The sequence below is a fragment of the Molothrus aeneus genome, chromosome 4, assembly GCF_037042795.1.
Source record: "Molothrus aeneus isolate 106 chromosome 4, BPBGC_Maene_1.0, whole genome shotgun sequence".
Classification (NCBI taxonomy): Eukaryota; Metazoa; Chordata; class Aves; order Passeriformes; family Icteridae; genus Molothrus; species Molothrus aeneus.
In genome coordinates this window covers 29,944,200-29,972,079 of record NC_089649.1, presented here as the reverse complement: position 1 = coordinate 29,972,079, position 27,880 = coordinate 29,944,200, and the positions used below count along the sequence as shown (strand labels likewise).

At 42.0% G+C, this 27,880-nt stretch overlaps 1 protein-coding gene across 2 annotated transcripts in view; it reads left to right on the top strand.

The window, feature by feature from the left end:
• The first annotated feature begins 13,023 nt into the window (after positions 1–13,023).
• FBXW7 (F-box and WD repeat domain containing 7) overlaps positions 13,024–27,880 on the top strand; it is a 177,246-nt gene continuing 162,389 nt past the window's right edge. The window contains exon 1 of one of the 2 annotated variants that reach the window (XM_066548186.1): positions 13,024–13,295. The gene's annotated coding sequence lies outside the window, so the exon portion shown is untranslated. The remainder of the gene's footprint in view (positions 13,296–27,880) is intronic. The other variant, XM_066548185.1, reaches the window with a different exon arrangement.

Genomic DNA, 27,880 nt, shown 5'->3' with positions numbered 1-27,880 from the left:
TTGCAGCACCAGCAGCATTTGAAAGGCAGAGCCACAGGATATCTATAAGCAGATGAGGGAGAAGATCTTTATTTGCAGATTGCACAAGCACAGTTAGGCCTTGTATTCATTATTAGTTTTAAGATAAAGCCAACAGGGCTGCCACTCTTTTCCAGTTAAATCTACACATTTTCAATCCCAAGATCACACCGAAACCAATGTGCTTTAAATAGAGGCAAAGGTGTCCACCTGTACTGTAGAAAGCAGTTGGCAGCTAACCCAAGGGAAATGCTGGGATGGGGATAGGTGGGAAGACAGGGCTGGCTGAGTTCACATCCAAGAGGCAGCGTGCAAGAAATACCCTGGTGTAACAGCCCAGAAGAAGAGGGAGGGGAAAAGCAAGAGCCAAAGAATTCAACTGCTGTCTCAATAAATTCTTATTCCATAAAAAGGCACCAAAATTAGATGACATCTACACATTATGATAGCTTCCTTTATATATAGGCATGTAGTTTCTAGTGACTGATAGAAAGTAAGCAGAACACTTGCTAATTTTATTGTGAAAAAAACCCAGAACAACACAGTGATTTCAAATTGTTCAGTCTGAAAGTGACTAACACAGAGAGAGAAAAGGGCTTCTGATTACAGCACCTGCAAGAAGCTCTTCAGTCTCCTCACCCCTGTAAATGTTCTTTCAGCATTGAGTGTGCCTAGAGCTCTAGAGTGCCTTGATTGGATGCCATTAAAAGATATTTCCAGACAGATGCCTTAAACAAAGCCTGCAATTCTCCAAATACAAATGTGCCTTAGTAAGAATGTTTATATATTAAAAAAATTCTATTTTTTAGATATTCCCTTGTCATGTGACACATTACAGTTGAAATTGTAGCATTTTATGTGTCTCAACACTAGGAGATTGTCACCATAGAGCATTATATGCTGAATCTATAGTCAATATTGAAATATTTAACGGATGAGAGCTGGAGCTAGACAAATGCAAAGCAGAAATAAGAAACATTTTAAATTAAAAAGAATAAGTAACCTACGATCGGGATGTATTTGTTATTCTAAGACTTCTTCTGAAGTAACCTCACTTTCCCTTCATGATCTAGGAACTATGAACTACCATCAGCTGCTGGCTAAAGTAGAGACATTTGTTTGCTGAGGTATGGTTCGAAGAGTTTGTAACATCCCTAAGATCCTGCAGTTATGAAGATGCCTCCTGTGCAGGGTCTTCTCTGCACTTGGAAAAACTGTTTTTCAAAGACATGGGTATGGCCAGAGGTGAAAATGAAAGATCTGGGAGTTATAGGCCAGTCTCATTCCTTGACTTCCACTCATCTTTAGACTATCTAGAAGTCAGTAAATTAAGAGTACTTAACTGCGAGCCAGGGCTTTTTTTGGAATGAGTGTTTTTGGGACTTGTGATCCCTCAGCACATATCACACTGCACTAAAGCTCACAATGAGCCTCTTTGCTGAGGCACCCATCATCAACCTCCACCTCAGCCCTCTGGTGGGTCATACTGTAGCACATCCCACCCTAGAGCTCCTTCTCACACTACAGCAGGTTCTCCCTGCATTTTCTACATTCCTGTTGGGAAAAAGTACTGTAAAAAGATTTTATCCACCTCCTAGCTGTGCAAAGACAAGTTTCATCTCTACTTCTCTGGCCACAGACACCTGTCAAAACAGAACCTAAACATTTCCAGAGTTCGCTGTCTTCAGCCTCCTTCCTATGTGGGCAAAAGAACTGCCCAAATTTGAACCCATAGCCTACTGCTTGCCAACATGCCTAGCTGAACCATCACATTCATGTTAGATGTTCCAGCTGTGCTATTCATTTATTGCCACTGGGTTACTTTACCAGAAAAACACACAAAATTCAGTTTGAAGAGTCTTTCATGTTTGGGGATGGAGGGAGGTTTATTTTCTTTTTTTACATAACTGAAATATTTCTTCCACTTACTTTTTAACCTTCAGCAGTTCTGGGGTTTTTTTGCTAGCCTGATATGTGTGCTTGCTCCTTAGTTACCATGACACCCACTAATGTGCAGAAGATTAGAGCCCAAGAACAGAAAACAGCTGAGTCACATGAGAAGATGGACAAGTTGTCAAGCAGATAACTCTAAAGAGCACACAGAGGCTCCTTGGCTGACGTAAATCAGCGTAGCACCATTGAAGTCAAAGTTATAAATCTCTCCCTCTGACTTGGTAAATACCTTCAGGGATCAGAGCTGCACCTTCAATTCTGTTGATGCAGTTGAGCTTTTAGGAACTACAGCTACAGATCTCTGAAATAACCACAAACACAGATTTAAGTATGTAATTCAGCATTTATCAGAAGATATTCAGTGACTTTCCTGGAGGTATAACCAAAAACAGTGTAGGGAATATGAACACTGAAAGAAAAGCAGAGATGAAACTAAATCTCAGATCCAAAGGACATGGAACAGATTTGAATTTCAGGGCACAAGCTTTCCCCTGCTTTAGACAGAGACTCAGCCCCGAATATCAAGTGCTGAAAATCCAAGTGACCAATAGGAGTTTCACATTTTCCTTCTTGTGGGAAAGTAAACATTAAGAAATGTATGGTCTTGCAGCTTCTGCACTAGAAGATCAGGATATATCCAGCTTGGAAGGCTTTGTGGCAGCCGTGGGATGGGTAAGTTGATGATGACACTGCATGACATATGGGATTGTCTTTTTATTTAAATGGGTAAAGTCCTAGCTCCAGTAAGGTCAATGTGAATTCTGCCAACATCTCAGGAAACTCTGTGTTATCTTTGCTTTAACAAGCATTTAAAGAATCAAATGAAGCCTTTGGGAATTAAACACAACCTGCCCCAGGCTAGGTTCAGCTATGGGCTGGGTTTGGCAAATTCCTGCTTCCTTGGTCACTTTTTTCAGGTGGGCTCAGTGCACCAGCCCTCAGCATCACCACAGCAGAGAAGAAAAAGGAGCAGTTAGCTGACTGGGCTCCAAAATAAACCTCCTAAGAAAGGGTTATTTCTGATCTGGATTTTATTGAGGCTGTACAAAAAGCTGCTATTGTAGTGAGGGTGGGGACAGGGCTGTGCAGCAGGAGGTGAGAGGGGCCCCCAGGGTTGGCACACTCCAAAACTGCAGCATGACACTCAGTGCTCTGTCCTCTGCAATTGCATGGGGGAAAGCCCAGCCTGTGTTTCTGCTGCCAAGTCAGGGGGCAAAACTAATATAGACAGGACTTTTTATAAAGAGGTCTCTAACAGAGTCTGAGATTTCAAAGCATTTTTTGCTATTCCTCTATCTTTGAGTGGAAAGCCAAACCCCTGAAACTAATTCTGCCTTTCCAGATTGGCTAGCCTAGCTGATCAGAGAGTGAAATGATGGGTTTTTTACTAGTATCAGCATTAACAGGAATCCAGAAAGCCACGCCTGCCTAGCAGCAGGGATCATCATGCTTTGTGTACAGCATCATTAACACACCAAATGAAAGGCTGAAGGAAAAGCTCCTGATGCAGCCTGGGCTCCGACAGGAAAGCAGTGATGCTGTCTGCTGAGCCTTAGTGTGCTGCTTTTTCTCCACAGCCTTGTATTTTCTCCTTCTCCTCTCCCCTGCAAATTCTACTGCTAAAGTGTGCACAGAGGCACTGTAAGCAGTGTCAGAAACCAGCAGGAGCTTTTCTTGAGCTGTAGCAAGTGTTTTCAGTTCTGTGTCACTGAGGCATGCTCCCAGCAGGCCTGATGAGCACAATGCCAAATAGCACTTGCAAAGTTTGAGAACTGTCTAGATTAAGGCACTCAGCACTATTAATAGTCATGCAACTGATTGAGTATTATAACTCCAGGCCTTTTTTTCCTACAAATAACAAGGGGCTTGAAGTTCTTTGCTGATTTAGAAGTTTTATTGTACGGCAGTAGCCTTCTGAGCATCAGTGAAAATGACAATTGAGAAGATGTTCTGGCTGAGGAATTTTGTTGTTTTCTAGTAGTGCTTCTGCTAAAGGGCAATTCTGCAAAATAACATGTGTAGGTTCATTGCTTTCCTTAATAGAAACAGTGAAGAACCTGAACCAAGCAGAGCTACAGAAGAGATATTATGTTATCTTCCCTTTGTTCAAGCTTATGACGTGGTTCAAGCCCATTACACTTGCCAAGCAACAATAAATATTTGACCTGTGAATGCTAGAAGGGAATTCATCCTTATTTCCTCTCCTCGGATTACATAAATCTGAATGACAAGCTATTTAATCTGGGTAATAGTTAACAGTCTCTGATTGCAGCTGTTAATATTACCCAAAGGAATACCTGCTACTAGTCAAGAGGGCTGTGGTAACACCTTGCTAATGAGATCCACATTTAAGGGTACTCAGACTAATAGTTTGATTCCCATAAACACATTTCAAAAATAAAAAAAATTGGCATTTATAATAACAGGGTCAGTAAGAGTGTCCAACTATATAAGAATCCTTTACATTTTTGGAGACTTACTTGGACTGCCTCTGAACATCCTGGATTTGCCTTCGGCTTTCCTTCTCAGGCACCTGAGGCTACTTTTTACTTCTTATAAGAAATTGCTTTCAGTCTGGTTTCTTTAATTAAAATTTTTAAAGCATGTTGCATTGCATAATATAGCCCTCACAGAATCATCACCTCTGAAAGTGCTGATGACCTTCAGAATAACTCTTGCAAAGCACTAGGGAATCAAAAGTGTGGTTTTTGTCTTTTCTCTCTCTCTTTTGTTTGTTCATTTGTATTTCAAAACTCTCTTTCCCACTGATATTTGGAGATGTCTAGTTTTTCCATTTTGGAAGGAGGCTTTATACTGCAATGCTAACTTGTATATGTGAGATAGATGGAACATAATAATCTGAAGGGATCAATCATCACAGCAATTGTCAGGGCTGTAACACCTTCTCTCTTCAGGCTTTCCTTTTTCAGGGGAAAAATACAGTATTCAACACAAATTCATGGTATCATTTTTTTCCTCTCCCTTGAACCAGGAGCCTATTGAGCTCCCTAAACTACTCTCTTCTGGAAAATTTTGTGTCGCCTGCCCACAGCAAAGCTATGCTGTGGAGAACAAACCCCAGCAGTCTGCTTGGTTCCTTAGGTAATGTCTGTTGGTTGTGCCTTCAAAAAGAAAGTTTGGGAATTCTCTCTGTGAAGTTGGGCTCTTGGATGCAGATACTTTCAAAGTTTAGCATTCTCTACATGCTTAATGTTTCTATTTCCTGATGCATTTGGTTGCTGTTTGATTTAATGTGATATGGTTTTACCTGATGAGAAAAAGCATTTTTCTGGTAAAAGAGGAAGCCAGAGAGTGCAGCACTGGCCTTTAACCCCGCCATTCGGAAGCCACTCTTCATCACAAAATCGAATCACTTTCTGTTAAATTGTTGCACATTTGTTGAAAAAATATCCCAAAGAGCACTGAGCTAGTATAAAATGTTAAACCTTTCTGTCTTTCTATTTACCTTAGGGCCCCAGCTGAAGCCAAATAAAAAAGGGTAGCAGCAGGACTGGCTAACCAAAACTATTATTTTGGAATACACCATGAAGGGAGGAAGATTATTCCTTCTTCATATGACCTGCCAAATTTGTATCATTTTCAGATTCTATTGCACCATTTGGTGTAACAGCTATACCGTGATTTTTCTAGTAATACTAGCCAAATACTTTGAAAGTTGCTCTTACACTTTTCCTCCCTTTCTGTATGTATATGTGCAATTAAAATATCATTACTGAAATATAAGTAGTCAAAGTCAGTTTGTTCAGAAGCAACATCACTACAGAAACTGACTGTATTTTCTGCAGTCACGGGAGAGTTTGATTTGCTTGGATATGAGAGAAACAAGAATGAACTCACAAGGAAAAGAAAACAACACAGGAAACAAGTTACTATCTGGAAAGCATGAAAAGTACTGCAAATAAAGTTCTAGACCTATATAAATTTGCCAGTATTTTTGGTTGTGAAATGTAATATCAGAAAAGACTCAAAGCCTAGAATTTGATGAGATACTGTTGCCACTCCAGGGCAGTACTAACACCTAATTCAGATAAATTGAGAGCTGTCTGTCTCAGGTAGACTTTGGGATAGTCCCTTTAACGCCATTACACTGATGTTATTAGTTTGGGGGACCAGGTGGCAGCGGGCTAAAACATCAGGGTCCAATCTTACAGACACATAATTACAATCAAAAGTACAAATGGCTCCCAAAACTTTAATTGATGAGAATTTTGTGTCACCTGTTACAGTTAGTAAGTATTCTCCGATTTAGCTGAACACATGAGTCCAATGTCTTTTCATCCCTAAGACTGTCTTTTTTATATTTGTGCAAACCTTTTTGCAGAAACTGTTTTCCTGAATAATTGTTTTATAAACTCCAGCCATTGGTGGGGAGGGGGGAGTTGTTGATGGTCAAAGGAAGATGGCTGAACAAAAAATTATACTACAGAGCAGGACAGTGCTAAATAATATTTGAAATAAATGTGAAATATAGGTATTCAGATTTATGTCAAGAAATAATTCTTAAATTCTCTAGAACTACCTCTGAAGAAATGAACAGGAATTTAATGAAACTTCTGGGAAAAAAAAAAGTGCTCTGCTATGATGATGGTGTGGGAATATTCAGCACCAAGACCAATCCATAGCAGAAAATAGTGATGTTACCACCAGGTTTCCACAGCGGTTTTCTATGTACTGTTGTTTAATGGAATTATAAATAGTTTAAATATTGCAGCTGTGACTCAGTTATTTTCAATACCGGGGAATACCTTATTAGGATTTGCTCCCACCAAACCTTCTTTGCTTACCATGACAGTCAGGCTACTATGGCTAAATATAGATTATAGAAGAAAGTTGCTAACACTTTCAACTTCAAGCACACACTTAGACAAATACTATAAATAGGCTGATGTTTTGTAAACTAGTACTTGCCAGAGGCACAGGCTACATGCTTTCCTGTGTGAATTTTTTCCCTGTGTTGCCTTTATGAGACAATTAGCTGCTCTTAGGTATCTGAGCTCTCTTTTTATTACAATGAATTTCAAGTCCAATAGCAGCAAGAGACTGACAAAGCTTGTGAGCAGCAAGCTTTCAGGCAAGCTGCCCAATATAGTTTTGCCAATACACTGATCTGCACTACCCTTGCTATGTCTGCCCTGATTTCACCAGGGTACAATTAATTCTAGTTCTTGTGCTGGCTTAGTCCTGGTGTAATCACAGCCTTGGTGGACCTGAAAAACTTTGTGTTTTGGTATGGATTTGGAGAACATTCAGAAATTGGTTCACTTGAGTGTGTTATCATGGGTGTTAGCAATGGACTGAAATACCTGCCTGTAAGATTTCTAAGATTGGAGACCTGAGCCTGCAGTGTTGCACAGGTCAGATCAAACTGGGGTTCAGTTCCAAACACTTCACCAAACCCCATGATTTTGCTTAAAGCCATGTCCTTTAAAAGTAAAATTTTGTATTCAGTGCAAAAAAAAAAAAAAAATCAGCAGCACTCTTGCATTAAAAGCAAATTAATCTATCAGTATGTGATACACTTAGGCCAGAGCTGTTTTAACTCTAGTTATATTTGCTTTAAGCTACAGCCAGCCATACAAAGATAATTAACTCTGTCATTGAAACTAGTATATTTGTATAGATGGTCTTTTGCCAATCTTCTCACTGATTGTACTGTTTCTCTTCTTTTATATGTTACTTCTACTAAAACCATTACATTACCTATAACAGAATGAGTAGAAATGGCACAATAAAATAAGGGAAGAAAAAGCCCAAAGGTCTTACATTGTATCATCCCTGTAAGTATCAAAAATAAGGCCATTTTCCTGAGTTGGGGTAAGAATTCACAAATCCTGTCTGATATGGCATTATTGCTATGAAACTTTTATGTAAATGTCATAGCAAAAGACTTAGGGTTTGAGATTGAAATTTCCTGTTGATGAGATCATCAGTGCTATCAGCTCTCTGAGCTGATGCTGTCACAGCATTGTCCTTTATCTTTACTTGCAGTTAGATCCAGGACTGCTGTAGTTATGTCTGACTAAACTTTCATCAATGTTTGTTACAGTAAATTTACTCCCTTTGTCTCCCAAGTGGGGATGAGGCTTGGGAAATAGGGTCCAGTTCTTTGGCTGCATCCATGAAAATTTACCTTATCTATCTTGGAAATTTTGTCTCTTTTCCAGGCTTTTTATCTGCAACTGGGAAGTATTAGACCTTTACACCTCTTGAAAATGAGATCTTGTATAGCTCTTTTTTTCTTTATCTGTTCATTTTATTGAAGGGAATATTTGCATTATAACTCCACTTGAGCTCAGTAGGTCCATGATGACCTATTCCCTACATCCTAAGATGAAAAATGATTTTAATTCTTGTTATTACTTCTATTGTATCCTCTCTATTTTGTTTGAATGCAATAGGTTCTGTCTACAACCACGATTTTATTGTCTAAGTCTGGTGCAATGTGCTTACACACAACTTTACAGTACTCAGTAATGCCATGGGAGAAATGTGAATTATGTCTTAGCAGTGACTCTAAACCATTCTTGAAAAGAACAGCAAGAAAAGAGAGACAAATCAAATGTCTGTCTGCTGGGAAGGAGATGGTCTCAGTTTCATCATGCAGGCTGTTTAAAATGACCTTCCCAAGGTCAGCCAGGACAGCAGCTTCATTTGTAGGGAATTAAAGGTAGAACTAACCGTGTCTTTGAGCAGAAGATTGCCTATCAAAAAGAGGAGCTCTCTGTTTCTTTACCTCAAGTCTGTCATATCCTTACATGAAGCAGAGAGAAAGGATGTTTCATACCATTTAGGAAGCGGCAGTAGGAGTCTGAATTGGTAGATTTAGTTTTAAGTAAGGTTTTGACAGCCCATGTGTAGCCTAAGCACTGCAGCTCAAAGGGTGAAGTTTGAGCCAGATGAATCAATCTGTATTTCACTAACAACAAAAAGTGTGGCTCTACTCCCTTGTGGTTTGCTTATCTTGCCCCTTTTGCTACCTTTTGTCTGCTCCTGAGATTTTTTTCTCACCCAGCAGAACAAGCTGTGATTACGAGAGCTGCTGATCCGGTGTCCCCTGCTCCATTGCCTGCCTCCTCCTACACCAGCAGCACTACAGCACAGCTTCCCCACTCCTCTGCTCTGTGCTTGGCAGGGAGAAACCAAAATATGGATAAGCACTGTGCTGCAAGCCAGGACTATGTGTCTGGTGCAACTCCCTCCTCAGAGGAGTCCTGCTAAAGGGTCTGTTTCTCAGGCACCCACTCTGCCTCAGAAACCCTCCCCAGTCCAGGACCTGCACATGTGTGCACCGCTGATGATCCTATTACATGGGATGCCTGCATCTCCCATCCCAAACCCTGACACATGCAGCCTCAGATATGGGCAGGTTACAGAGGCTGAAGCATCTGCCCAAGACAGAGCTCAGTTTCCATTCTCATTCCTGCAGGCAGTGGGATGCACAGCACTGCCAGTCATTAGGATATGTCTACCTGTAAACAATTTCTAAAAAATAAGGATTTAAATTTAAATTGGATCAGTCAAAATGGACTAAACCTTGTACAGAAGATCTCCTACAGCATTACCATAATTTGGGTCCGTGTTTTCCCACACAAAGAAATCCTTTATTCTTCCCTTTATCTGCAAACAGCTTATAAAATTTATCATAGATACCTGATAAAACCAGCTTACAAAATTTGTCATAGGTGCCTGATAAAACCAGAAACATGGGCAAATTAGGCAGATTTTTTTAAATGGTGGTTTAGTATTTGAATGTGCTCCTTTCATTTGGTTATTTCACCTTATTATTTATGGCATTTTAAAGACGACGTGGTATTATACAGGGTCAGCTTTCCTCTGTAATAACAATTCTATAGCTGATTTGTTACTCATGCATGTGCCCTCTCTCTCCTGGCTAATGCTCATTTTCAAATCATCATCTAATTTTCTACGCCTTTTAGCATGGAATCTTTTCAGTTACCAAGGCTGTTGATAGATTGCAGTCTTGCCATTAAGTTTAATACCAACCTCTGGTATGGGTGGTAGTCCATCAAGATTAAAAACACCACAGGAAGAAAATCCATGCAGACAGACAGCAAGTATCCCTTCAGCCTCTAGGCAGAGTGCTTAAAAGCCCCAGTGTTTCTCTTCCTCCGTCATGATTTCATGCACAGTAATAACCTCTGGCAAGGTTTTTGCATTCTCACTGGATTGTATGTTGGAAACAATACAGATCCACTTAAAATTGTTCTGTGTGTTATTTTTAAAATCAGTTTTATTGAAACTGTCTGTGTGGTGGCATTCAAGTCTGGCATATGACAGTGTGATTAGTTCTGCCAATGCATTGATCTGTAGCACAATTCCTATTTTTATCCCTGCTGTTTGAAGTATAGTCAGTCATGACCACATTTCCATTAAAGACTACATGCTGAACCAGTTTAATCTGTGACTAATAAAATAATCGTAACATTTTCATTAAATCCTCAGCCAGTCTGAACACCATCATCAGTGCTGGCAGAGTAGTGATTTTCTGTTTCTTGAGTGATGCATCTGCCATTGTCAGTGATCTACACTGATTAGATAGCCAACTTTTTCCTTCACTCCCAAGTAATGTGTACTCAGTATTAGTGTCCCAGCTATGTCTGACCCATGTGTGAATTTATTATCCAACCGGTAGAGAGAGAACACCACAATTAGTAGAAAGCCAGTGGAATAAGCAATAGATCCAAGAAACAGGAACCAGTAACCCCTTGATATGGATAGGGTCTGAGAGAGAAACCTGTGTTCTCTTAGCTCAAGGAGCACAGATCCATACTGCAGATACAAAAGTTTTAGCACTGCTATTTCCTTTGTAAGGGGCAAAAAATGCACATGTTTCTGAAACTTGTGGGGAACAAACCTTGCCAAAATGAAAATATTATTCATGCAGATTTAATTCCTGCCTGCTCCAGGAATAAAAAGCTCAATTGCCCGATTATATATTTACCTACATACTTATTGCGGGGCTGCTTTGTCATTCTGTGGAAAAGGTGAGTGATGTTCTGTGGGGCAGCAGGCCTGAGTAGTGAAGGAGTGAAGGAGGCTTCTGTCTGCAATTCTGTCTTGCCAATTTCTTACAATAAGATAAGCTAGGCAGGAATGGATGTGTGGAAGTTCAGCTGGTGAGGAAGGGATGTGCCTGCAGCTCTCAAGAGTGAGAGTGCTTCTCTGCTGCATTGTTCCAATGGGGACACGGTGGAGGTTTGGAGACTCAGGTAAGCTCAAACACCTGTTTTTAATACATGGGAAAAGAAAAATCAGGTAAACAAGTTAACAGGAAAGGGTAAAGAAACACCAAGTAGAAGATGATGGAGAATAAGAGACAGATTAACCACTGAATAGCAGACAGGAAAAAGCTAGTGGGGAATTGGAAGGCTTTTAGTGCAGTCAGACATCCCATGTCCCAATGCTTGTGTGAGGTCTGGGCAGAGCAGACGTCTGCCTGGGCATACTCTGACATGGCAAAGATCCACCATGATCTTTTGAAAAGAAAGATAAATGCCAGACCTAAGGTACACAAGTAACCTTAATTTTGCTCTTGTTGTATATGCTTTATGATGGCAACAGTCAAATACCTCTTTTTTTTCCTTTTTCCTGAGGCCTAAGCTCTTCTCAGTGGCCAGGCTGAGTGCTGCGTTCAGCCATCCCACACGCTTAATGACTGACAATTAAGTATTCATTTTTTACCTTGTTGTCTGTTGAATAGTGCTGTGTATCAGCATCACAAACCAAAGGAGGCCTAGCAGAACTCTCATGTGATGGCCACAACTCTGCACTAAACTGGAGCACAAGTCCCGGGACGAGTGGCTGAGGGAGCTGGGGTTGTTTAGCTTGGAGAAAAGAAAGCTTGGGGTGACCATATCACTCTAGAACTGCCTGAAAGGAGAGTGTAGCCTGATGAAGGTCTGTCTCTTCTCCCAGACAACCAGCAACACAAGAGGACAGTCTTAAGCTGCACCAGGGGACGTTTAGTTTGGACACCAGGAGGAATTTCTTCACAGAAAGGGCAGTTTGGAAAAGGGCTGTGCAGGGAGGTGGTGGGGTCCCTGGAGGTGTTTAAGGAATGATTGGATGTGGCACTCAGTGCTAGGTCTAGTTGACCATGGCAGTGTTCCGTCATAGGTTGGACTCCATGAACTCAGAGGTCTTTTTCTAGTCGAATTGATTCTGTGATTCTGTTATAGGCTCTTGTAAATAACTCTCGGTTTAACCTTAGGAGAGCGGGGATGGGATAACCATCATTCCCGTTCCTGGGTTCGCGGCACCCGGAGCCCGACTGGGAAAGTGCTGCTAGGGACAGGTGAGCCCCAGTTTCTGGAAGCACCAAGGGTGACCAGCACTTCCCACCGCCGACTCCCGGACAAACCGAGCGGCGGCCGAGCACGGAGCGGCGCGCACCGGGATCGCCCCGGCATCGGCCGTTCCCATGGCGGGAAAGGGCGGGCCGGCCGCGGGGCCGCCCCCTTGTCCCGGGCTGAACCGCGCGGCCGCGGCGGGACCTGCGCGGCTCCGCCTCGCCCGCCCTCGGCATCATCGCTCCGCGCCAGCACCGGGGCGGGGCGGGCCCCGTTGCCGGGTTACCGCTGTCATCCGCCCGCGCCGCCGCCGCGCTCGCTCCCTCTCCCGCCCGCCCTCCCCGCCCCCTCCCGGCGCCGCAGGAAGCGAGCGGATCCCGGGGCGCTGCTGCCGCCGCTGCCCCCACCGCGCCCGGCGTCCCCGGCCCGGCCCTGCCTCGCCGCCCAGCGCCCCGCGCCGCCGCTCCCCCCACATGCCGCAGAGCGGAGCGGTCGCGGCGCCGAGCCCCGCCGCCCGGCTGCCCCGCCGCGCCGCCCAGCTGGGGCCCTGACGGCCCCCCCGCCGCTGGAGCTGGGGCCCGGCGGCGCCCGCAGTGCATGAGAGGGAGAGCGGGGCGGGGGCCGCGGCCCGAGCCACTCGCCTCCCGGCCGGCGGCGGTGCGGGGACCGGCCCGGGGGGCGCCGAGGGGCGGCGAGGCGGTGGCTCCATGTGAGAGGAGGCGGCGGCGCACCTGATCCGCCGCCGGGACAGCCGCAGCCGGGGGGATTCTTCGAGGGCCACCAGTCCGCAGCCCGCCCGGGGCGGGGGGGGGCTGGACCCGCCTGCCCCTTTGAAGTCACCCAGCCCCCGGCGGCAGCCCCGGGGCGGGGGGGGCAGCGGACCCCCTCCCGCCGGGGGAGGGGGGCTCCGCCTCGCCGCCCTCATCGCCCCGCCGGCGGGAAGGCGCGCGCGCCGCGAGCGGAGGGAGAGCCCAGCGGAGCCCGTCCCGAAAAGTGAGTGCGAGCGGGAGGATCCGCCTCGGGAAGGGGCTGGGTGCCCCGGGGCTGCCGGCGGAGCGGGCGGGGGCCGGGGGCCGGGGCGGGGGGCGCGGCGCCGGCGGCCGCCGTTTCCCATGCGGCTCACGTTGCCGGCCGCGCACGGTCTCCTGCCCCGCGGTCCACGCGCCGCTCCCGCCCGCCGCGGAGACCGGGCGGGAAGGGGGTGCTCCGCCAGGGCCCCCGGGCAGCGCCGAGGTCTCCTCCGCGAGTTCCGCCGCCCGCTTTGTGCCGGGAGCGGCGGCCCCCGCGAACAAAGGCGGCGGGCGGGCGGGCGGAGGGCTCGGACCTCTCCGTCCCGTCCCCGCCCGGGTAGCCGAGCGGAACTGCCGCGGCGGAAAGTTGTGCAAGGTTGGAGCGGAGCGCACGGCCGCAGTGCTGTGAGCCCCGAGGGTTTCAAACATCCCCCACCCCGCTCCCCCGTTTTCCTTCTTTTCTCTATAGGTTGAGTGGCTCTTAACAGACCCCGCGGCTCCCTCCTGCTCGCTCATTTACATAACACTTGGGTGGAAAATGTAGCTCTTCTTTTCGCGGAAAAACGTTATTGAAGAGTTGCTTATTTTCCATGTAAAGTGTTTTGAATGTGTTTTAAAAGCCAGGAGTAGTGTTGGCTCTTCCTGTTTATCGGAGTAGTTGCTGCTTCACGAGGCACGAGAGTGCTCTTGCTCTTACTCCAGACCTTACTCCGGGACTGGGGAGAGAAGGGTCTCGTTTGGGAATGGGACTGTGTTTGCTTGGGTTCTGTTTTGCTTTGCTTTTTAGCATTTCCGCCCCGCGCATAATTTCCCGCTGAGCAAAAACTGTATCAAAACTTGAAGTCTTTTTATAGAGTATCTTAACTTTCTTTTAACTGAAGAAAACAACACCTCCGTAGCTTGTCGGGGAAGAAACAATTGTGTCTGCTAGTGTTAAATTGTACTATTTGGGTGTTAAAATTTATACAGCAATTTGTTACATATGAGGAGGATGAACTAAAAAATGAAGAGAGTAGGTTGAATGTCGTTTTTTTGATGAGACAGTGTTCAGACAGAGATCCAGAAATTGTAACTCTTGTGTGGAAACTGCTGTCTGCATGAGTCCTCTCCACATCTTCCTGGAAAGAGTCTAGAAAGACTTTGCAGGGGAAGGTTGTAGGGTTTGTCGGGCTTTTCATTAAAAGAAGAGTGTACAGCTTGTGAACATCCTGTGGGCCAGGTGCTAGGCGCCTGCTCTCCTGTGCTTTCTTTACCAGATGCGATTGAAAGCAGAGGAAAACAAAACATAGCAGAAATGTACACAATTGCTGAAATATATGGGTGTGAACAGAAGGCCATACTCCAGCATTCCAGCTATGGATGCTTGCTCTGTGCTTCAGTTTGTGCTACACTTTTGAGAGCACTTACTGCCTGTTTCCCAGCTGTATACTTGTCTAATCCGCTGAGGAGATAGCCTTTGAAAACTCAGGGAAAAAACTTGACATCAGTAGGAATTTTAAGGTAGGCAGGGCAGCTGATCTTTCACAGTTTCATTTTGAGACCCAGTTTGCTGAAGGTAAAAAGATTCATTTTCTTTAGTTTGAAGTATCTCCATATCTTAAGCTTTCTGTCATCACTGCTGTTTTGAAAAGGGGTGTAAAGAAGTTGAACTCTTTATTTGGTTCATTTCTAGCTTTTCTTCATCGCTGAACTCAGTGATTAGAAACGGAAGTTGCATTCTCTTCAGGCCACAGTGAAGAGAAGGAGAGGAGATGGTCAGTTCTGTACTGCATTTAATATTTACAGGAGCAAAGTGACACTATGCCCTTTTTTCATGTGTTGATTACACTTGTTTTAAGGCACTTCCTGGTCCCAAACTTAAATCTGCCCTTTCTCCATCATCATCCAGTTATTAATGGCAGTCTGGTTCTGTATCTTGATGGCAATTATGCATTCTTGTTGGTGTTTCAGGTTCATAAATATCTCAAAAAGATATATCACTTCATATTTTTAAAATTTTTTTCGTCAAGGTTTAGATTTTTCCTCCTACTGCAGCTTCTATCTAATCAGTGTAGGTTCTTTGTTCAAGCTGAATAATTTACCAATACAATGGTGTCTGTTTGGAAACATAAATGTTTATTAGAAAGTATGTGATTTTCATTTGTATTAACTGTTACAAAAGCTTTTACAACAAATAACTTTTTAGCTTAGGGAAAGAAATAATTTTTATCTTTAGACTTAGGCTGACAAATTAACTTTACTTCTCCTTATGTATGCATGTGGTACTTTGCAAAAGTTTTGTTCATTACTTCAATGGAATTTGTTGTCTCTGAACCAGTAAAAGAAAGGAATGGTGTGTGATGATTTAGGCCAGCAATGTTATTAAACAGAGAGGAATGCTGATCTTCTGTCTCTTTAAAGTAAACAGAGTTTTTAAAATTTGGACGGTGTTTAATGAACATGTTTAATATTCTGAATCTTTTTGTGAAGAGCACATGCAATGGCCGTGTGTACATTACACTTGAAATAAAAGTAGCATAAAGACTTTATCTGCAGAGCTGCTTCAGCCGTGTCATATGTGGACTGTGTATGTCAGGTAATTCTAGAAAGACACGATAAACATTGCATCAATTGCTCATGAAAATGCTCTCCCACAACAAAGTATTGTGCTTTAGTCAATTTGTGGAAACTGATGGATGGTTCAGTACTGAAATGCTCTAAGTATTCACTGGATAGACAAAATCTATTTACTGCAATCACTACTATGGACATTAAGATAGTCTCTTGTAGCAACGACTACAAGAGTAGTAGTTGTAGTCTCTGTAGCAAAGGCTACAAAGATTTTAGGTATTTGTCTCATGAAGACCTAGACCCATGTAAGCATGGAAACTGACTTATTGTCAACAAACTTCTTGATCTTTGTGGTGGTACAGCCGCTGGTCATCACACAGGCTCTTCTGGCTAAATCAGGCAAGGACAGTTTAGCCCAGAGCAGGTCTGCAAAAGGCTGAAGGCGGCACTGGATGCTTACAGGTCCCGGTCCCAGAGCACTCTTGTGGCTGCTATCAGTGTGTACTTTAGGGCTGTGTCACTTCTGTGAGTTTGGCAGCCCTTGGTGGCTTCCTCTCTGGTGAATGTGTTTGGTGGCTTTGAGAGAGGAATGGCAATGACAAGTCCTTGTTTTGAAGTGACTGGTCGTGAATAAATGTGTTGTCAGGTGTATTGGATGCCTTCTTATTCCTATGTTAGGAGAGACGAAGAATATTAAATCCCTGTCCATTCCTCAGCTGTCACAGTTTTGTATTTAGCAGAAAATGAAAGGTGGTTCTCTGTCTTTCACTTTGTAAAGATTATTGGTGAAATAATAAAGTAATCAATTTTTGGCTACCTTCTCTGTTCAGCCAAAATCAATAAATAAATATAATAGCTTGATTAGGTTCTTACTTAAACATTAAACTACACATGTGCTTTTCTTCTTTGAGAATTTTGCATATGCAAGATATTTTTTGGCTGTAATGAATGTGAGAGGCGTTGTGGCTCACTTGTGGAGGGACATTTCTTGGGCAGGAAGAGAGAATGGGAGTAAACTGTTGCAATGCTATGAATCCTACCTGGGTCTTTGCAGCAGTGGTTCTGGTTAGCTACTCCAGTGTTTGTCCTGTATCAGTGCAAACATTGCAGTCATGTATTTTCTAATAGATCCTTGCTAGGCTTTTTTGCCAGTAATGTGGACATGATTTACATCTGTAATGTCAAGTACTTCAAAAGTAAGGAATGTCAGAGTAAAAGGAGCTACTGCATTCAGTTTTGTTCATGCTCACTATGGCAAAAAACACGAGTTCATCTTCTCAAGACTGCTCGTTTTTGCTAAATAGACAGATCTGTGTAATTCAGGAACTCTTCTCTATTTTGTTTTCTCAGTTTTCTCTGAAACTATTGCAGTTATTTTTACAAGGCTGAAACAATGCATTTTTTCTATAATGTCATGCCTAACCTACCAGCAGGCATATTTTCATTTGCTGGGGCAATTGAAGATGTTACCATCAGCTAGAGGATACAACACCCACAGCTGGTTGGTAAGAGGTGTGTGAAATGTTGTCCGAAACTAGCTTGCTTAGTTCAGGTAAGCTTTGCCTGAGTCTTGAGCTGAGACAGAGTTGGCTTTGCTTTGTGCTGGAGGATGAAGTGTTGATGTGTACTGTTTTGGTGGCACACTTCTGATGTGCCAGAAGTGTGCCACCAAAACTTCTTTTCCCAGTCCAAATCCCTTCAACATGATTGCGGTGGCTGTGGCACTAGGAATTAGTAGAATTTGTCTAGTTTTCTAACCAAACACAAATATGGCCATAAAATAGAGAAGCATGGCATGCTTTAATTAAGATATAAAACAAACAAAGAAAATACCCCAACTAAATAAAAAAGTATGTGCTGTTTTCAGTTTTGGCTGTAATTTAGAGTTATACCAGTATGATACATTTTGCAATGGTATTTACCTCAGCTTATATTGAAAAAAAAGAAAACCAGTTTCCCTTTAATACTCTCATAAAAGGTCGAGTGATGTTTGGATTTTTGTAATCCAAATACATTGTTATGAAACTGATTAACATATTGATGTACCTTAGATGTTTTGTGGGCGGGGGTCATTGGGATATGGAGGGGAAAGGAAAGGGTTTCTTGAAATTGCTTGGTCTCCAAGCTCCTGTATTGGGGAAGCCTCTTGTGGGTAGTGCCTGCTAAGCTGGCCTAGGTGAGTCTGGTTTGTCTTGTGACCTGAGAGTGGATGGCTGCTTACAGCAGAGGGACAGCTCTGAGGTAATTAAGAAATGCTTCCTGTTCAAAGGCTGGCTATTCAGAGTTGTCCAAAATGTGGATGTTGTGAAATGCTTTTTTGCTTGAAAACCTTTCAGTGGTGCGGATGGCGTGACCTGCCTGTTGCTGCTCTGGAGAAGCAGCACTGGGAAGTCTCTGAACTCTTCAGCATGGGCAGGCTGAGATGAAGTGCACTTGAGAGGGCAGGGCATACTGCTGAACACTTTCTTAGCACAAGCTCTGCCTCCTTACCAGGCAGGAGGGCTGCCCTAGGTGGAGCTGAGAGGCATACACGTGCTGTGGTGAGACCTGGCCTTGCGGAGCTGGAGCTGTGGCGAGTGGGAGGTTAGAGCACGGTTGCAATAGAGTTGCAATAATTTCCCCTTAAACTCCTCATAAACCTCAATCAATGAATCTCACCACTCCAGTATCCTAGGTTGTAATAATAAATTAAATAAAATCTTTCCCCTGCCAATTCTCCCTCTTTACACATGGATCTCTCCTTGAAAATAAAAAATCTGAACTGATTCTGGGATAATCGTTGTACTTGTTCCTATGTACCCTTCTTCTGTTCCTCAATTTCTTGGTCCAATGTCAGAGCTTGTTGTTCTCCCTGTTCAGCACTTCATCCTTAAGAAATGTTGCTCTGGATGGCTTGGAATGTGGGAGGTGACCTTTACATGATACAGGTTTCTAGAGACTTCCCTTGTGTTTTTCCTTGGTGAGTTTATCAAAGAACTTAAGGGTGGTGGTGGAGACCCGATTGCACATGCAGTTTTGGTGGGTCCTTTTGATAGATTGAAGGATTCCTTAATTCGGTCATGCAGAGTCAGAGCTACTCAGCTGTGGCTTTGTCTTCGTGTAGGTTGTGGCAACTGCTGTGAATTTCAGAAGGACAGGAGCTGCAAACCCTGGGTGTGTGTTGTTGACAGTATCTACTTAAACTCTGCCCTCTTTGACCGTCATAATGTCCTTACTGCACACATTAGCCCTGTGTTCTCACAGATGCTGGTGGATACTTTTGGAGCACGTGCTTTTCAGGATAAAATCTACCATGTTTTCTTAAAGGTGAAACTTTACATTTAGATCTGCTGTAGCATGCAGGACCTGCCTATTCTTATAGGGAGTTAGTTTGCTGTATTGCAAAATTGCATACGAAAGGTTATTACTGTCTTTATGTAAAATATATGATGTGTTTTATAGAATAGAATGTGTGTCTGTATATATCTGCAGGAATGACAGTAGTCACAGGGAATTCAGAACTGAACAGGCTACTTCAGGACAAGCTACTTGTCTTACTAAATGACTAACAAGCCCAAAGCATCATAAGCCAATGGAGAAGAAAAGGTTTCAAGCTTTTCCTCAAGTTCCCTTTTTAGGAGGGTAAGCTGCTCAGTGTGTTCCCTGGCAAGTGTAAGCCTTTTCAGCATTGTAGCATACTTCATGCTTGAGAAGTTGCTCACTAGCTATTGCAGTAGCTGCAAAATCTAGCATTTCTTTGCTAGACCTGACAGTAGTGGGTACTTTGCTTTTGTTGACTTCTTCATTGCCTAATAAGGCTTTAGAATATACTAGAGAATATTTTCTTTACTGTTCAAGGCTGTAACCATTAAATAATAACCAAAAAAAACAGCTATGGATTCAGACCTCTCTGAGGAAATGTTACTCATCTTTTGTGGCAAGTGTGACCCCACACAGCTTGGCATAATGCTGAATCTCTGTTGAAAACAGGATGTCTTCACCTTTGCTTCACCATTGTCTATGTCTTTTCCCAGCTGTGTTAGTTGTGGCCGTGAGCTTGGGCCAGTAAACCTGCAGTTTGCTGGGAGTGTCTGCTTCTCCTGCTGTTTATATCTTGTCATTTTGTTTTAATTCATGCAATGATACTCAAAGCAGGAGATCATCTAGCACAACAGAAAAGGGTCCTGAAACTGTGATCCTGGCGATACCCTTGTATGAATTATTTTAAATGTTTGTTTCTGAGCTCTGCTGTGGCAGTTTCATCTGCTGTTGCCAGAGCTGATGAGTGTGTCTGCAGATCTGTGGCATTTCTCTGAGTGGGTGGATCACTGCAATGACAGGTAACTCTTTTTTTCTTTACTACAGAGTACGGTAGTGACAGTTTTTATGGATCTTGAGGGCTAATCTTCAGCATCCTTTAAAGCATGCTAAAGCAGAGTTGCTGTGGTTTTCAGTGGTTTTATTTTTTTTTATTTTTTTTTTTTTTTGCCTGGGAAATGTTTCTTTCTCAACATACCTAAATAGCAGTCCCTGTTTGATCTTTCAGCAAGAATGAGTTTGAAATAAAGAATTTGTATGGGGCACTGTGTTTGGAGATGGCTTTTCTCTGAACTTGCTATTTGCTGCAAGGGAGGGAGACAATGATCAAATCTGCAATGCTTTCCCCACCTGGCCCATATTTAAACTTGTCTGTGTAGCCAAGATGGGGCAGAGATGACCCTTATGACAAGCCTCTGCTGGAAGGGGGCAGTTATATCCCTCTGCTTTCATGGTGTGTTAGTTATCTGTGGCAGCAGTGGATTCTGACTGTGCAGTTGGTGGTCTGGGTAAGAGCTAGACTTGGTCACTGCTTGACTCCCAGCTTGCTGGAGTTTGTGCTGTCCTGCACTTGCTCCACTCTACCAACTGTGTGATACAACGCCCTGAACAGCCACTTGGTATTCATGAAACGTGTCAAAGGTAGCATGCAGGCTTTGGTAGCCCCTGAGTAGTATGGTAGTAATGCTAACAATATTTTGACACTATGTGTCTAGAGGGGAGTGATTATATGTGTGAAAGAAGTCCTACTAATAGTATCGTAGGTGGGCTCTAATACACAGGTGGCTGAACTTTACATTTTGCAATGTTATAGTACAGAAGTAACAGAAGTGTTTCTGTTAATAACCTTGATTATCTCCATCAGGGCTTCTTCCTTAGGTTATCCAGATGTTTAACCTAAATTTGAAAGTTTAACATGGCTGAATGCACTATAGCTAGAGCATTTCTTAGACATGGCTTGCTGTAGCAAAACAACTTTGACATGCACAGTTACATTTAGTTTGTTTCCAGGATGTCCTGTATTTTCATCTCATCTTCGAGGTCAGGCTGAATGGGGCTTTGAAAAACCTGGTATAGGGGAAGGTGTCCCTGCCCATGGCAAAAGGGTTGGAATTACATGACCTTTAAGGTCCCTTCCAACCCAAACCTTTCTCTGATTCTGTGATTTCAGGTTGTGTATTGTATTCCCAGCCTTATAGCTTATTGCCATGGTGAATCTATTGTTATTTGTGCTTTGAACTGTTAGGCTTGGCTATTTTGAAGTCAAGTAATTCCTGATATGCTACAGCAAAGTAGTGGGCTGATAGTGGAATAATTGAGGGTCGAACTTCAGCTCTGCCATTACTGACATTTGGCCTGGTGGGAGCAGTAGATAACACTCGGTGTGACTCAGGAGCCCAGGCAGGAGTTTTGTTTGAAGAGTAGAGGTGGGTGGTGTCCCCTGTCATGGGGTGGGTGTGTGGCTGTCTAGTGAGGGGAGCTGCATGCTGGGGTTGCTGCCTGCCTATGTAGGAGGTATGTACAGTCATCCCGCTCAGCTTGTGGTTGTTTACACGGGCTGTGGGAACCTTTCAAAGGGGTGCTGGGAATGACTGGAGAAACAAAAGCTTGTTTAGTGGCACAAAAGAAATGTTAACGTTTTGGTCCTTCTCATTCCTATTGTTTGTTTACACTGCAGAGTGGTGGGAACAAAATTGATTGCGTAGGTTAGGCACGACCTAGCAAAGATTAAAAAGGAGAAACTCATCATTAAACATTTCACCCGTCCTTCATAAAATAATTTCAAACATCACAAAGGTTGAAATGTTATATTCACTTGTCCTTAATGGGGTTGTCATTTCATATTGTATTTGACTTGCTTAGTTGCTACTGTAAGGAATGGCTCCCAACAGCTTCTCCTACCCATACCTCTTCCTGCACTAGCTATTGGTTTAATCTAATTTATTGTTAAGATTATTCAAATTAATTTTGTGCTATTGGTTTTCTATAATTTCAGTTCCCTGAATTTAAATGAGAAGGGAACTAAAAAGCAAATAGAGTTGGCTCAGTGTGACACGGAATGTGCGTTAGAGCTGGCAGGGGGATGCACAGCTGGCAGTGAATCCTTTGGGCACTGTCTGGCCATTAGATCAGCTTAACTGTGCCCTGAAACCTCATGGCTGTGGTTTGATGATCTGCTGAAACCAGTGTGGAGCAAGTACGATAACTAAAAGGGCTGATCTTTTTCCTCCTGTCCCTTCTTTGCTTTTGTGGTTGTGCTGTCTACTTCTGAAATCCAGATGTTTGTGAACCAACATGAGCGCTACTCTTGCCTGACTTCTTAGCCTTTTCAGTAAGGAGAGAGCGGTATTGACACTTTTAACAGCAGGACAAATTTAAGTAATCTGAAAGTGTTTACAATCCTTGTACTAAACTGCAAAAGTATTGTCATATGTATCATGCTGTAAACTATATGCATGATAGAAACCACCTTCAGCACTACTGCCAGTTCAGCCTTTAAAACAGAGCATGTGCTTGATCTTCAAAGGTTTCTCCCTCGAGTTCTCTTCATATCACAGTCATAAGCATGCCAATCTGGACAAATAATCCTTTTATTCAGTAGAGCTACATTTAACACAGTGATCAAAGCTGCAATGTACAGAAATATTAGTATTCAAATCTGTAAAACACAAGGGAAACAAATTGTTCTGTGAGCAGCGGAGCTAACAAAACCTAGTTTCCTGTGGATTTGTGTCCTCTGTCTGCTGCTGTATCCCATCACTGCAGTAACAGTCCTGATTATTGTCCTGTTATCTCCTGTGACCTCCCTTATCACAAAAGTGTCAGATCCTGCAGCCTGACTATTCCACCACTCCCCATGTAACCTACCTGCTAGCTGGGGTAGAGGCAGCATGTACTGTGCTGGTTGCAGAGCTGTGCAGAGCTCTGCTTGGTGGCTGCTGCCAAAGGGGGAAAATATTTGCATTCAAGAATTCTACTGATTGTGAAGCTGAGAGTCTAACTTTTGTTCTATTCTTTCTGCCTATCAGTTGCCATCTCCAGAAAAGCAGTGGGATTTCATTATAAGGTGTGTGTATCTTTCTTTTCAGAATCACTTTTCATAAAGATGTATTATGGCACTGTAAAGTTTCATGTATAAAGCTTCAAGTAGTTCTGTTCTTCTTTACGTTATTTGTGATACTTTAACCCCAGTTTAGTTGAATATATTCTTTTTGTTATAAAAATCCAGTTAAACTCAAGGTTCTTAGTGGTTTTTTTCCCTATGCCTTTTCCTTTATAATCTTCTTCATCTCTCAGTTACAATCAACATACCCAAATTTTCTGATGGTTTTTGGCTTCCCCTTTAAGATGCCTGTTACTAAATGTCACCTTTTTTAACTTTTAGTTTAACTACATTTCAAAACATTTTTTTATGCCTGCCTAGGAGTGCTGTATATTTACAAAGTGCCTATTTAAAATGCTTCAGTTTGTAATGTACCAATTATAATATTCTCCAAAATATTTAATGCACATCCTAATTTTTTCTTTTACTGAGTATTATTCTTCTTTGGACTATCAAGACTCAACATATTTCTTTCTGAATTTGTTCTTAAGGTCCAGGAAATTGGTGAGTAAAATATTCCCCTGGACACACAGTATCTTGATTATTATTTTCTTTGTCTGTCATGTATTTTCCATTTTATCTAGCTTGGTTGACTACATGAAATGCATAAGGTTCCTTCTCTTATCTTAACCTTAATAGCTTTTATGTGAATGAATTTTGCCACCTTTTGCTTTCTGGACCATTAGGGAATATGTGTTGCAGTTCTAGTGCAGAGCTGTGGCCTTCTGCTGTTAACCCTTTTCTGCAAATTAACAGACCACTTACTGCTTTTTCTTTTGATGCTTTACTGCTGGCATCTAAACACAAATGTTTTTCCCTAACACTAATATTAATTTTACTTAATGGCCTCTTGAGACTTTGAGGAAGGTTTTTCAAAAGTCTTTCTTTCAGCAATTTCTCCCTAGTTTACTGTTGTTATTATAAAATTCTACTAGCCTAAAAAAACATGGTTTCCTTTCCAGAAACCATGCTGTGTAAATTCTCTGGTATTAACCTGCATATGTTTTACAATCATTTTCTCCAAACAATTGTTTCAGCTAGCTTGCTATGCATGAATGGCTTATTTGTTTGTAACACATTAAATCATATTTACTGGCTCTTTCAAATGTAGGTAAGTACTGTGTTTTCTCACATTCTAATGCTAGGTATTTTTAGTAGGAGGTGAATGTAACTTTTTATTATTTATAATTATTTTTTCTCTTGTTCCTGTGGAATCACTCAGTTCTGATTTCTGCTAATAAAATGAGAAAATGCTAAAGTACCATGTTTTCTCGGAGGTGTTGGTGGTTTAGGTTTGTTAGCTCTGTTCTACTCCCCCAGATTGTGTAGTGGAGTGGTGACAGCTTGAGGGAAACTTGTATGCTCAAGTAGTCTTACACTTTGAGTGCATTGTCTAGGAGATCTTGAATTCAGATGGCAGAAACACTGTGAGATGTGCAGTGAAAAGGGAACAAACAGACTATAGAGGTCTTCCTAATTAGTGAACAGCCTGATGCCTGTGACATATTCTTCCATTTGTTTGTTTTCAGGAGGGAAAACAACCTGCAAATAAACCCAAAGTGAGTAATTTAGCTTTTCTCTGGAGAAAAATGTCAGCTGGAACTGTTCAGTAGTAGAATCATTCTGTTGCCCTGCAAGTGCTTGCACAGACACAGTGTCTAGGAGGCAAAACCATGAAACTGCTGTAGATGTTTTAATGGAGAATAATCAGTAATGTTATTCCAATAGAAATATAATTTTGTAACTAATATTTTGAATGAAAGGTCAAGCTCATTAAAATATTTGAGTATAATATCTTCTCTCAAGATGGCAGTTTTGGGAGAGACGTCCAAAAGTTAAAATACTTCTATATTTTTATTGAAATGTTCTGTTTTAAATTGTGTTTAATAAATAGTTTTAAATATATTCTAGAAAAATTGACCCACTGGTTCACACTGGCATGTGTTCTTTCTAGCCTAGTATTCTGTATCTGATAGCCATAGAAGAGAAAATCTTGTCCAGGAATCCAGAAATTCTCTAATTCTTTGCATGACCCATCTCAAAAAAATGTGTAAGTGGATTCATGTGAAACATTGAGAACAAGATCAATTTTAGATGCTTTTCATTTCATGCCTGTTCTCCAGCTACTTTCAGTTATGGAATCTCTGAGCCAGAAGTTGTTTCTGTTTATTCAGAAATTCTTGAATATTTCTCTTCTGAGAACTTGTACAATTTCTTCTTGAACCCTTGTAAATTTTTCAGCTCCATTGCATCCTTTTTCAACAAATCCCACAGATCTGCTGGCTGTTGCCTGAAGAGTCACTCATGTTTTGAAGGTGGCTTCTCCTCACTTCCTTAGGTGCTGCCTTGTGTTCATGTTGCAGGGGGCAATGAACAACTAGTATTCTTGGCCTTTCATGTCACTTGCCTCTGGCATAGTCCCTGGAAATGGGGATCTCTGTTCCTAAAGAGACTATTTTTTCAGGTCACAGTTCTTCTATATTTACGCACTTTTTGCTCTAAGAGACAGATGCTCTGTAAGATGACAGATGCTCCTTCACTACACGATTTTTCTTGTGGAAATGTGGAGGTGCTGTTTGGGTACCAGTGCTTACTGGTTTTTCATCGTTGGAGTCAACCAAACAAAGGTGGCAACTGCATCTAAAGTTTAGGCTATACTGGGGGCATGTTTGCTAAAGAATTGCTTGACCCTGTGAAAATGATGGGTACTCAGGTAAGGATGAGGAATTCTAATTTTTGTCTCCAGGAAATGGCAATTCCTGTATAGTTGTTCCTGTGGTCATCTTTTAATGTGGTTAGAACATCAGCTTAGCAGCTGTGAAGTTTCGCTCTATTGATGTTATGGATCATGAAAAAAATAAAGAAACACTAGGATCTATCTGAAATGATAAATAGCGAGTTTCCCATGTTAGCATTACTACTGTTGCAACCAGGCAGAGCAAACAAAAGTTCAGCTCTTGTAATTGAAGTTTTCTTTTTGGTCTGTGGTGTTAAAAGCTCATTGTGAGCTCCAATTTTATTATCATCCCATGTGAGTACTTCTGTGAAGAAAAGTAAATTTAATCCTTATTGGTTTTCTGTATGCCTCTAAAGCCTTTATTTAACTGGCTGATTTGTAAATCTATACAAATAGATTGTGTTTAGGAATAAGAATCTATAAGAATAGATTATAGAGTCTATTTCTCAAACACTCCTATAAATGTATACATTTAAAGAGTGTATTATTTATAGAAATATATAGAAGGGTTCTGCAAGCTACATCTTGAGGTGTTAAGGTGTTAAAGGCATGTAACTTAGAGTGTTTGTTTAAAATACTAGTTATTATTTAAGTTATCTAAGTTATTTATATAATCACCATAGGTTTTGAAATTTTTTTGAAGATTTTTTTTTTAGTGTTCAATTGATTGCTATAATGGAAGAAAAATCTCAAGGTACTTGTGAAGCATTTTAACTCAACGGTTAATTTTCTGTTGCCACTAGTGATAGACTATCATATTGGCTCTTCTGGAACACAGGTGAAGATAAGATAAATGCAATCTAGGTCTGATGCTGCAGTCACTGGAGCATACACTTAGATTTGGCCATAAGAATGCCTCTAGAAAGCTATGCACTTGCATAATGTTTGCTGCATCAGTAGCTACCAATGTAAATTTGTCAAACTTCTTAGTCATGTACTTTTGTTGCCTCAGAAAAGAACTAATTGTCAGTTTTCCATTGATAAAAAGTCATTAGTCTAAGCTTCTGTTTATTTACTTCTAAGAGCAAGAAGTTAATCTCTGAAGAGTGGGACTTTTCAAGTATGCTTAAGTCATTTAGGAACATAAATTCCACTGCCTTTGTACTGTGAGAGGAGTAGAACTGAACTGAAGGAGAGGATTAATTTTGGAAGTTAAGCAAACTGAAAAGTGCACTTGATCACAAATATCAGGCAGTGTATTGTGTTCTTGATTGATTCTTGTATGAATCTTCTCAGCCTAAATGAATATTAGACTGTAGAATTGTTGGAAGACCTGATCAGGTATGGGCAGGGAGAGTTAGCAAAGTTGACTTCAGGACTTAAGTAGGAAAATATTAAAATAATAAATTACTTCTAATTGCTGTTTGAAAGTTATATCATCCTCTCTCAAAGAGAATGAGAGAAAAGCATCGTGTAACTCTTTAGAATCAGTGTCTTTGTAATAGTTATTGTCCTGCTGTTTTCTTTGCTAGCACACGTCAGTGGTGCAAAAGCAGACAAAAGGCTCCAAAGTCCAAAAAAGCTTTAAGTAAAAACCTTAGAAGATGGTCAAAACTTTGCAATTAAATGAAATGATGTGTCGCTTTTTGCTATGAATTTTAATGGTCGTTTGTTTGCCTCTTGACTACTCACTGATTAACTATTTGTTTGGCAGGAACCAGGAAGTCTGCAAAACTTGTTGTATGACTTGTTTCAGCTATCAGTTGTTTTTCTGTGCCTTATCAGGCTGCTTGACAACTGTTTAATTGAAAAGTTTCACATGCTATTGAAGTGTTATTGTTAGAATAAGCACTTAATTCCAGAAGGAGGATATAATCTCAAGGCTTGATAGTGAGAGTCACAGTGTAGAGGGAGGGATGCTATCTCTGTCCTAGATAGCAGA